The sequence below is a fragment of the Globicephala melas genome, chromosome 5, assembly GCF_963455315.2.
Source record: "Globicephala melas chromosome 5, mGloMel1.2, whole genome shotgun sequence".
Classification (NCBI taxonomy): domain Eukaryota; kingdom Metazoa; phylum Chordata; class Mammalia; order Artiodactyla; family Delphinidae; genus Globicephala; species Globicephala melas.
The window spans coordinates 77,443,754-77,452,150 of record NC_083318.1 but is presented as its reverse complement, the minus strand read 5'-3'; the positions used below and the strand labels follow the sequence as shown (position 1 = coordinate 77,452,150).

Genomic DNA, 8,397 nt, shown 5'->3' with positions numbered 1-8,397 from the left:
TAAATGTTATTTTCTCTAAGCAATGCAACAAAATACTAATTTTACCTTGATGACTTCTAAAATACTGAAGAAAATATTCATCACTCTAATGTTCTGTGGTGTGTATTTCCTACCGAGTTGATTAATAGATGCTAGATAATAAGATTTCTTCTTCAATGCTGCTAGGACACAGGACTGAACAGAATGTACTGTTGGTAAGATGAATTCATCCTATCTTTTTGAACTATATTCAGAAATTTACACCTTGTTCACATTCTTCTTTTAATTACATGATCTATTATAGTCAACCCTCTGTCAATAAAAAGTATTTTTGCTCAGCTTGCATTAGAAGTCTATATACTCACAAGTTCCTGTATCCAGAACTCCACTATAATGTACTTTTCAATTTTCAGAACTAATCTTTTAGTATTTTATAAACTTTTTATTTTAGAACAGTTTCAGATTTACAGAAAAGTTACAAAGATAACACAAAAAGTTTTGCCCATACCCAGTTTACCCTCTTGTCAACATCTTATATTAGTATGATGCATTGCTCATAATTAGTGAACCAATACTGATATATTATTATTAATTAAAGTCCATATGTTACATTTCCTTAGTTTGTAACTAATATTCTTTTCTGTTTCAAGATCTCATGTAGGATACCACATTACATTTTGTCATCATGTCTCCCTTAGGCTCCTGTTGACTGTGACAGCTTCTCAAACTTGCTATTTCTTATGACTTTAACAATTTTAAGAAGTATTATTCAGGCATTTTGTAGAATACCCCTCTATTGGGATTTTTCTCATAATTAGATCTAATGTTATACGTTTGTGGGAGGAAGACCACAGAGGTCAAATGTCGTCTTCATCGCATCATATCAAAAGTACATACTGTCAACATGAGTTATCGCTGTTAATGTGTTAATGTTAAAATTGATCACCTGAGTTGAGATAGAATTTGTCAGATTTCTCCATTGTAAAGTTACTAATTTTTCTTCTTTTCCATACTGTAATCTTTGGAAGATGGCCATTATGTGCAGCCTATCCTTAAAGAGTGGGGAGTTTTACTCTACCTCCTGGAGGGTGGATTATTTACATAAATACTTTGAAAATTTTCTGCCCAGAGTTGTTAATTTTTCCCCATTTACTTATTCATCATAGATATTCATTTTATACTTTGGGTTATGATCCAATATTATTGTGTGTGTGTATGTGCATGTGTAGCTCAAATTGTTTATATTTGGCAACTAGAAGCTCTTTCATTTGGTACCTCTGTCCCTTTGATATACCTCTACTATTGTTTATGTTTTTTATTGTAGTTTTTTTAGCGCTACCTTAATTTCAGGCACTGTAAAATGCTTCAGGCTCATCTTGTATTTATTAAATCAGCTATTTCTCCAAGTACCTCTGGTTCCTTTCATTGGAAAATGGCATTAGAAGCCAAGATCTGGACACTCAGTGTAGTCAGGTGTCATTGCTGATAAATGTTCTACCTGACTAAGCAAGAAAATATATATACATATATTAAACCATGTATGTACACATATATGTAATTATTTCTCTATGTGACATCTGTATTTATGCAAAGGTAAACATGAGTTCATACTGTTGTCTCCGAGTCCTTTATGGCATGGATTATTCTAGCCTCCTCTCCTTGCTGGTATGTACCTTTCCACTTTAACAATGAGAAATCCTACCATCTACCATTCATTTACATAATTGTTAAACTTCAGGATACATGTATAGTGGTTTCAGAATTGTAAATCTGCATCCCCATGTAATAAAACTTTATCAACTGCAGTACAGAGTTATGTACACTTCCCTTTACTTTCAGTCTTACAGATTACACTCACTTCCAAAGTTACATAGGTCAGCAGCTTTTCCTTCGAACCCCAATATAAGGTTGTGTCTTCTATTTGTAATACAGTTATATTCTTTTGCCACAGACAGCATTCTATCATAGGACTCATGCCCTCATATTTTTTTTTAAACTTTATGTACAATAGGATTTACTCTGAGCTGTCAAGTTCTATAAGTACATAGGTACATGAATCGTGCCATATATTCACAGTTATACAATCATACAAAATAGTTTCACATCTCTAAAATTCCATTGCATTTCACATATTTGAACTTTTCCCACTCTAGATTCCTGCCAACCATTGATCTGTTTTTTTTTTTTGATCTGTTTAACTTCTCTATAGTTTTTCCTTTTCCAGTATGTCATATAAATGGCTACAATCATGCAGTTTGTAGAATTTTCACACTGTTTCTTCTACTTTACAGAATGCATTTAAAATTCATCCATGTCTTTGAATGGCTTGTTAGTTCATTCCTTTTAAAAACTGGATGGTATTCCATTGTATGGCTGTATCACAGTTTGTTTACACATTCACCTGAGTGACATCTTGATTGCTTCCAGTTTGGAGTGATTATGAATAAAGATGTTATAATCATTTGCGTGCCACTTTGTAACTAGATTTGTCTACTGTTATTTAAATAATCTATTATTTTTTAAAACCATAAAAAATCCAGATATTTGATAAATAGTATTCAGTTAAAATTATATGCAAATGTGATTCTTCCCCAATTTTATTTGCATTTTAGTAACACTTTGTCTAGTCTTTCTACTCCTGATCAACACCCCCATCATTTTTCTCCTCCTTGACCCAGTTTTGAATGTACAAATACTCCCTACTTGTAGGATATGTGGTTATCTATGCCCATTTTAGCAGGAAGAAAAATCATATAGCATTCTGTTTTCCTCAAAAATAATTCTTATTTAGTGGTAAAGTGACATGCTTATAAATGAGAAAATTGCAAGTATGGTAAGTTCATAGAAACTTTGCTTTTCCTTTGCTAATCATTCAATTCTGTCATCCTGTCACCACTAAAATTTTTCATCTTTAGAGCCTAATTACCAAGGTCAATTTCTAACAATTCCTTTATTCTGTGACTATGAAAAAAAGAAGAACCATTTGAGAAGAAGCTCTGATTAAAAATGAAACAGTCATATAAATTGAACAGGTGACATTCTTTTCAAGGCCTGTAATTCATTTTTATTAGTATTCAATAAAAATTGTGATTCATATAATTAATAGGAAGCTTTTACTAGTTAAGAGTTAGTTATGATGCAGAAGAAATATGTATTTATATCTGGCATATATTAATAACTTCTAAATTCTAAATTTGTTTAAATGCCAGTATGTATCAAAAATCCTAGACTAGGGCTTCCCTGGTGGCACAGTGGTTGGGAGTCCGCCTGTGAATACAGGCGACACGGGTTCGTGCCCCGGTCCAGGAGGATCCCACATGCTGCGGAGCGGCTGGGCCCGTGAGCCATGGCCGCTGAGCCTGCACGTCTGGGGCCTGTGCTCCGCGATGGGAGAGGCCGCAACAGTGAGAGGCCCGCGCACCGCAAAAAAAAAAAAAAATCCTAGACTAAGTTAGAGCTTTTGTGAAATTTTTCAGAAATTCAGACTTTCAGGGTGACTTATTTCCTATCCCTCCAGTCACTTACCCTTAACTCTCAATTGAAAAATATTTTCTATTCACTCACTCATAGTTCACTGAAAGTCAAATTACAGATTCTCTGTTTTCTTTAAATGCTTGACAAGTGTCAAGTAAATTTTATGTAAGGTTCATTAGCATGTCATATAAATTTATATTTGTAAAAAGCATTAAACTTCTTCAAGCTCTGGGAGTAAAATATTCTAATTGATAACTTTATAGGTATATATTGAAGACAAGAAGATAAATGCATAGGTTTATTATTGTTTTTACTTATTCATCTTAGATGTTTTTATTGAAGTATAATGACATAATATTAGTTTCTGGTGTGCAATGTAATGATTTGATATTTGTATGTACTGCAAAATTATCACTACAGTAAGTCCAGTTAACATTCATCACCATACATAGTTATAACTTTTTTTCTTGTAATGAGAACTTTCAAGGTCCACTCTCCTAGCTACTTTCACATATGCAATACAGCATTAACTATAGCCACTATGCTGTGCATTACATCCCCATGACTTACTCATTTCTAACTTGGAATTTTTACTTTTTGACCCATTTCACCTACTTTCCACTCTCCACCTCCTGGAAACCACCAATCTCTTCTCTATGTCCATGAGCTCATTTGTTTTTTGTTTGTTTGTTTTATTTTGTTTTGTTTTTAGAGTTCACATATAAGAAAGATCATATCATATTTATCTTTTGCTGTCTGACTTATTTTACTGAGCAAAATGCCCTCAAGATCCATCCATGTTGTTGCAGATGGCAAGACTTCATTCTTTTTCATAGCTGAATAATATCCCATTGTGTGTGTGTACATGTATGTGTGTATATATATATAGATACATAGATATAGATAGAGAGAGAGACATAGATATATAGATATATATATCTCACATCTTCTTTATCCATTCATCCATGGATGGGCATGTAAGTTGTTTCCATGTGTTGGTTATTTTAAATAATGCTGCAGTGAACATAGTGATGCATACATCTTTTCAAATTAGTGCTTTTGTTTTCTTTGGATAAATACACAGAAGTGGAATTGCTGGATAATATGGTAGTTTTAGTTTTAATTTTTTGAGGAAACTTTACACTGTTTTCCATAGTGGCTGCACCAATTTACTGGGGGTTAGGACTTCAATGTATAAATTTAGGGAGACACAAATTATTCCATCTATAAGAGCCATTTTTAAGACAGGAATCCTGATGTTGGAAGCCTTGATTGATGAGGGAGGGAGACAGAGTGGATGAACAGAAATATGGAGAGGGATGTTTTGGGACTATCCCAAGTTATAAGGTAATACTGTCACAAGCAATGCAGTCTATGCTGTTACAGAAGAAGAAAAAGATAAACTTGCTATGATACAAAACATGATAGACCATGAAACAGCTATGTTAATTGTGAAACATAAGTCATAGTTCAATTTGTTCAGTAACAATGTAAAATTCAAATATTTAGCAAAATTTTAACAAATTTGAAAAATTTAGCAAAACAGATAGAATACACTGATGAAGTTTCAAATTGCATTCACCTAGATAAATCTTTTTGATGTCACCACCTAAAGAACCCACTAGAAAACTGTCCATGTTACTGAGATAGAAGATGAAGTTTATCTGACTTTGTGTTAAGAACAGGGAACAAAATGTTTGCCATCAGATTAAGTCATTCTGATATTGGTTCTATGTCCTGTACTTAAATAACTAACTGTTGAGATTCTTGCTGATGGAAATGCTAGTTTCATTAGAAATTTCAGGAATTATGGGTCACTAGATAATGTGAATGGCTGTATTTTTTGGCCAAAAGAACGATTCTCATTATGTAATGAGGTCAACAGATCATGTCTCACTCTTACCCGTGCTCTCTGCTTGAGGGGTAGACCACTTTTGTCCTTGTCATACCACTCTATTACAGTCTACAGTCTTCTCTCGTGTTGTTTCCTTTGATTGAACTGCTCTCCTTCCTTACCTGCCTTTGCAGGGCGAAGTCCCATTCATTTACGTTGCTACTTGTGGTAGGCAGAATAATGGCCACACAAAGATGCCTGAATCCTAAACCTGGAACCTATGAATATTAGATTATATGGCAAATGAGAACTAAAGTTGCAGATGGAAATAGGGTTGATAAAATCAGCTGACTTTGATATGGACAGATGTTCCCAGATTATTTAGATGGGTTCAGTGTAATCACAGGATACCTTAAAAGTAGAGGAGGGAGGCAGAAGAGAGAGAACCACAGGCACGGCAGCATGAGAACAGTGTGACAACCATAGTTGCTGCCTTTGAAGTGGAGGAAGTTTACTATAAACAAAGGAATGTGGGTGATTTATAGAAGCTGAAAAAGGAAACAAATTCTGCTCCAGAAGGAGTGCCTCCCTGAAAATCTTTACTTTAGCCCAGTGAGAATCATTTTGGACTTCTGGTCTCCAGAACCGTAAGATGGTAAATTTGTATTGTTTCAAATTACTGAGTTTGTGGCAATAGTAATCTAATACAGTACTTAAATGGTCTGAAATGGAACTACCTTAAAGAAATATTTCTGGAACACCTAGAATATTTCTCTCTGCTCTTCATAGCGGTTTTCTTAATTTTAATTGTATAAATATTGTTTAGTTAACGTTTGTCACCTATTTGAGAATGTGATCTCAATGAGGACAGGGATTATGTACATTTTATCCTAGAAATAGTCTCAGTGCTCAACATAGGACCTGACTCAATAAATGCTTAATAAATACTTAATAGATAAAATTGATTTTTAAATAAGAAATTGAATAAGGTTTTCTTTTCTGTGGCTATCAAGGACCAATCTGGGGAAAATGAGTTTTGATTTCTTTATTTAAATATTTTAAGAAAGGGATCCCAGGAGAGTAAAAATACTTTACCCAGGGTCATACCTACTAGTGCTAAGATTTCCTCTCTGACTTAGAATATTTCTTCTGTCTTTTGAAGGCAGAGTATTCTCCTTCAGTCTGAATCCTAATCTATAGGACTATTTATAGATAGTCATAAAAATAGATGAGGCCCTAATCCGATAGAACTGGAATCTGATAGAATAGAATCTAATCCAATAGAAAAGGAAGAGACACCTGAGATCTCTCTTCCCATGTGTGCACAGAGAAAAGGCCATCTGAGGACATAGAGAAGGTAGTGATCCACAAGCCAGGATGAGGTCTCACCAGAAACCAATTTTGATGGCACCTTAATCTTTCAGCCTACAGAAATGTGAGAAAATAAATTTGTGTTGTTTAATCCACTCAAAAGAAATCAAGGTCTCATTATAAATACGGAATGTTTATTTAATAAATATATAGATGATATGAGAAATTAAAAATAATTTAAAAATTTATAATATTTTCCACATCAATATCACTTTCATGATAGTTCTATGTTCAAGGACTGATAAGTAATACAAAATAAGAAGAAAGAAATCTTACTTAAACAAGAAATGTATTAGCACTCAAAAATAAGATGTCATTACATTTTGTTAATGAAGCCATATACTAAGAGGATAACAAGGAAGCATGTTGTGTTATACTACTGTGAGTTAATTAATTGAACAAACATGGTTGGGCATTTATTATATACCGCATCTTCTACTGGAGTCTTAGTGGAACAGATAGACAAATAAATCTGTATGATATAATATAGTAGAAACCATGATAAGTGAATACAAATACATACAGTCCATTAAAACACAGAAAAGAGAAATAATTCCCTAAGGAGAGAAGTATCTTAAAGAAGGGGAATTGAGCTAAGCCTTAAAAGACAAGGTGGAAAAATGGCTACTTTGTGTTTATATATGCCAGAAAGCATGCTTTATTTACTTGTAGTGCTCATTACAAAACAAATATAAGATCCAGAAGTCTAAATATTGGGAACTAGATCCCACATGCATGCCACAACTAAGAGTTTGCATGCCACAACTAAGAAGCCTGTGTGGGCAACTAGGGATCTTGCCTGCCGCAACTAAGACCCGGTGCAAATTAATTAATTAATTAAGAACTCTCTATTAGATATACAGTATATAAACATAGCACTACATTACTATAAAGCTTGTAAAGGACATTGAAGAGAACATGGTGAACCCCAAATGTAGGATTTTCCTGTGGGTCCTGGGCAAAGATTGGGTAGTTGGGTGGGGAACTTCCTGTACCAGAGGGACAAACTATGGTCACAGATGGCCTTCTGGGTCATCGTGAGCTGCCAGTGCTGCAAGGAGTTCATGGTCTTCCTGGGCCTGGTGCCCCCATCACGGCGGGCCTCAGAGGCCTATCCAAAGGTCTGAGTCCACCAACCCCAGGCCCGGCCTCTTGTAACCCCACTGTTCCCTCTGTGGCTTGTACCCTCACCACAGCTATTGATGCCACCATACCTGCCCCTTGCCTACTTCATCCAAGTGCCCTTCTCTCAACCCTGAGTGGTATCACCCTCTCTCCCAAGCTTGTCTCTCAGTGACTGAAGATCTCTGGGGTGGGGACTTCTTCATCATCCTGTTCCCCACCCCAGATGCAACTGGAGCCAGGCACCTACACCCTCCACATTCCCCCAAAGTCTCTCAATGTTCCAAGGCTCAGAAACTCACAGGGTGAGGAGAAGCCTGCCTGCTTGCCTGCTGACCCAGTGCTCTACTGGATATGTCCCCCCACCCCCTGACTCCTGTCTCAGGTGGCAGCTCCTGTCTTGCAGTTTCTCTGTGACACTCCCCTTTCCTCCTCTTTTTCCGGAACCAAGCCTGCCCTGCAGGTTACCTTAACTGATCTTGATTTCTTCCATCTTGTAAATCCCTAGAAGGTGCTACTTGCTGGCATTTGAAAAATAAACACACCACTAGGTTATTAACACACTTTTTTTTCTAGTGTGATTCTTACAAGACTGCATTTTAAAGAGACTATGTAAA

The 8,397-nt window shown here is 35.5% G+C and overlaps 1 pseudogene; it reads left to right on the top strand.

The window, feature by feature from the left end:
- Positions 1 to 1,578: 1,578 nt before the first annotated feature.
- LOC115865708 (speedy protein C-like) lies at positions 1,579 to 8,153 on the top strand (annotated as a pseudogene).
- The last annotated feature ends 244 nt before the right edge of the window (positions 8,154 to 8,397 follow it).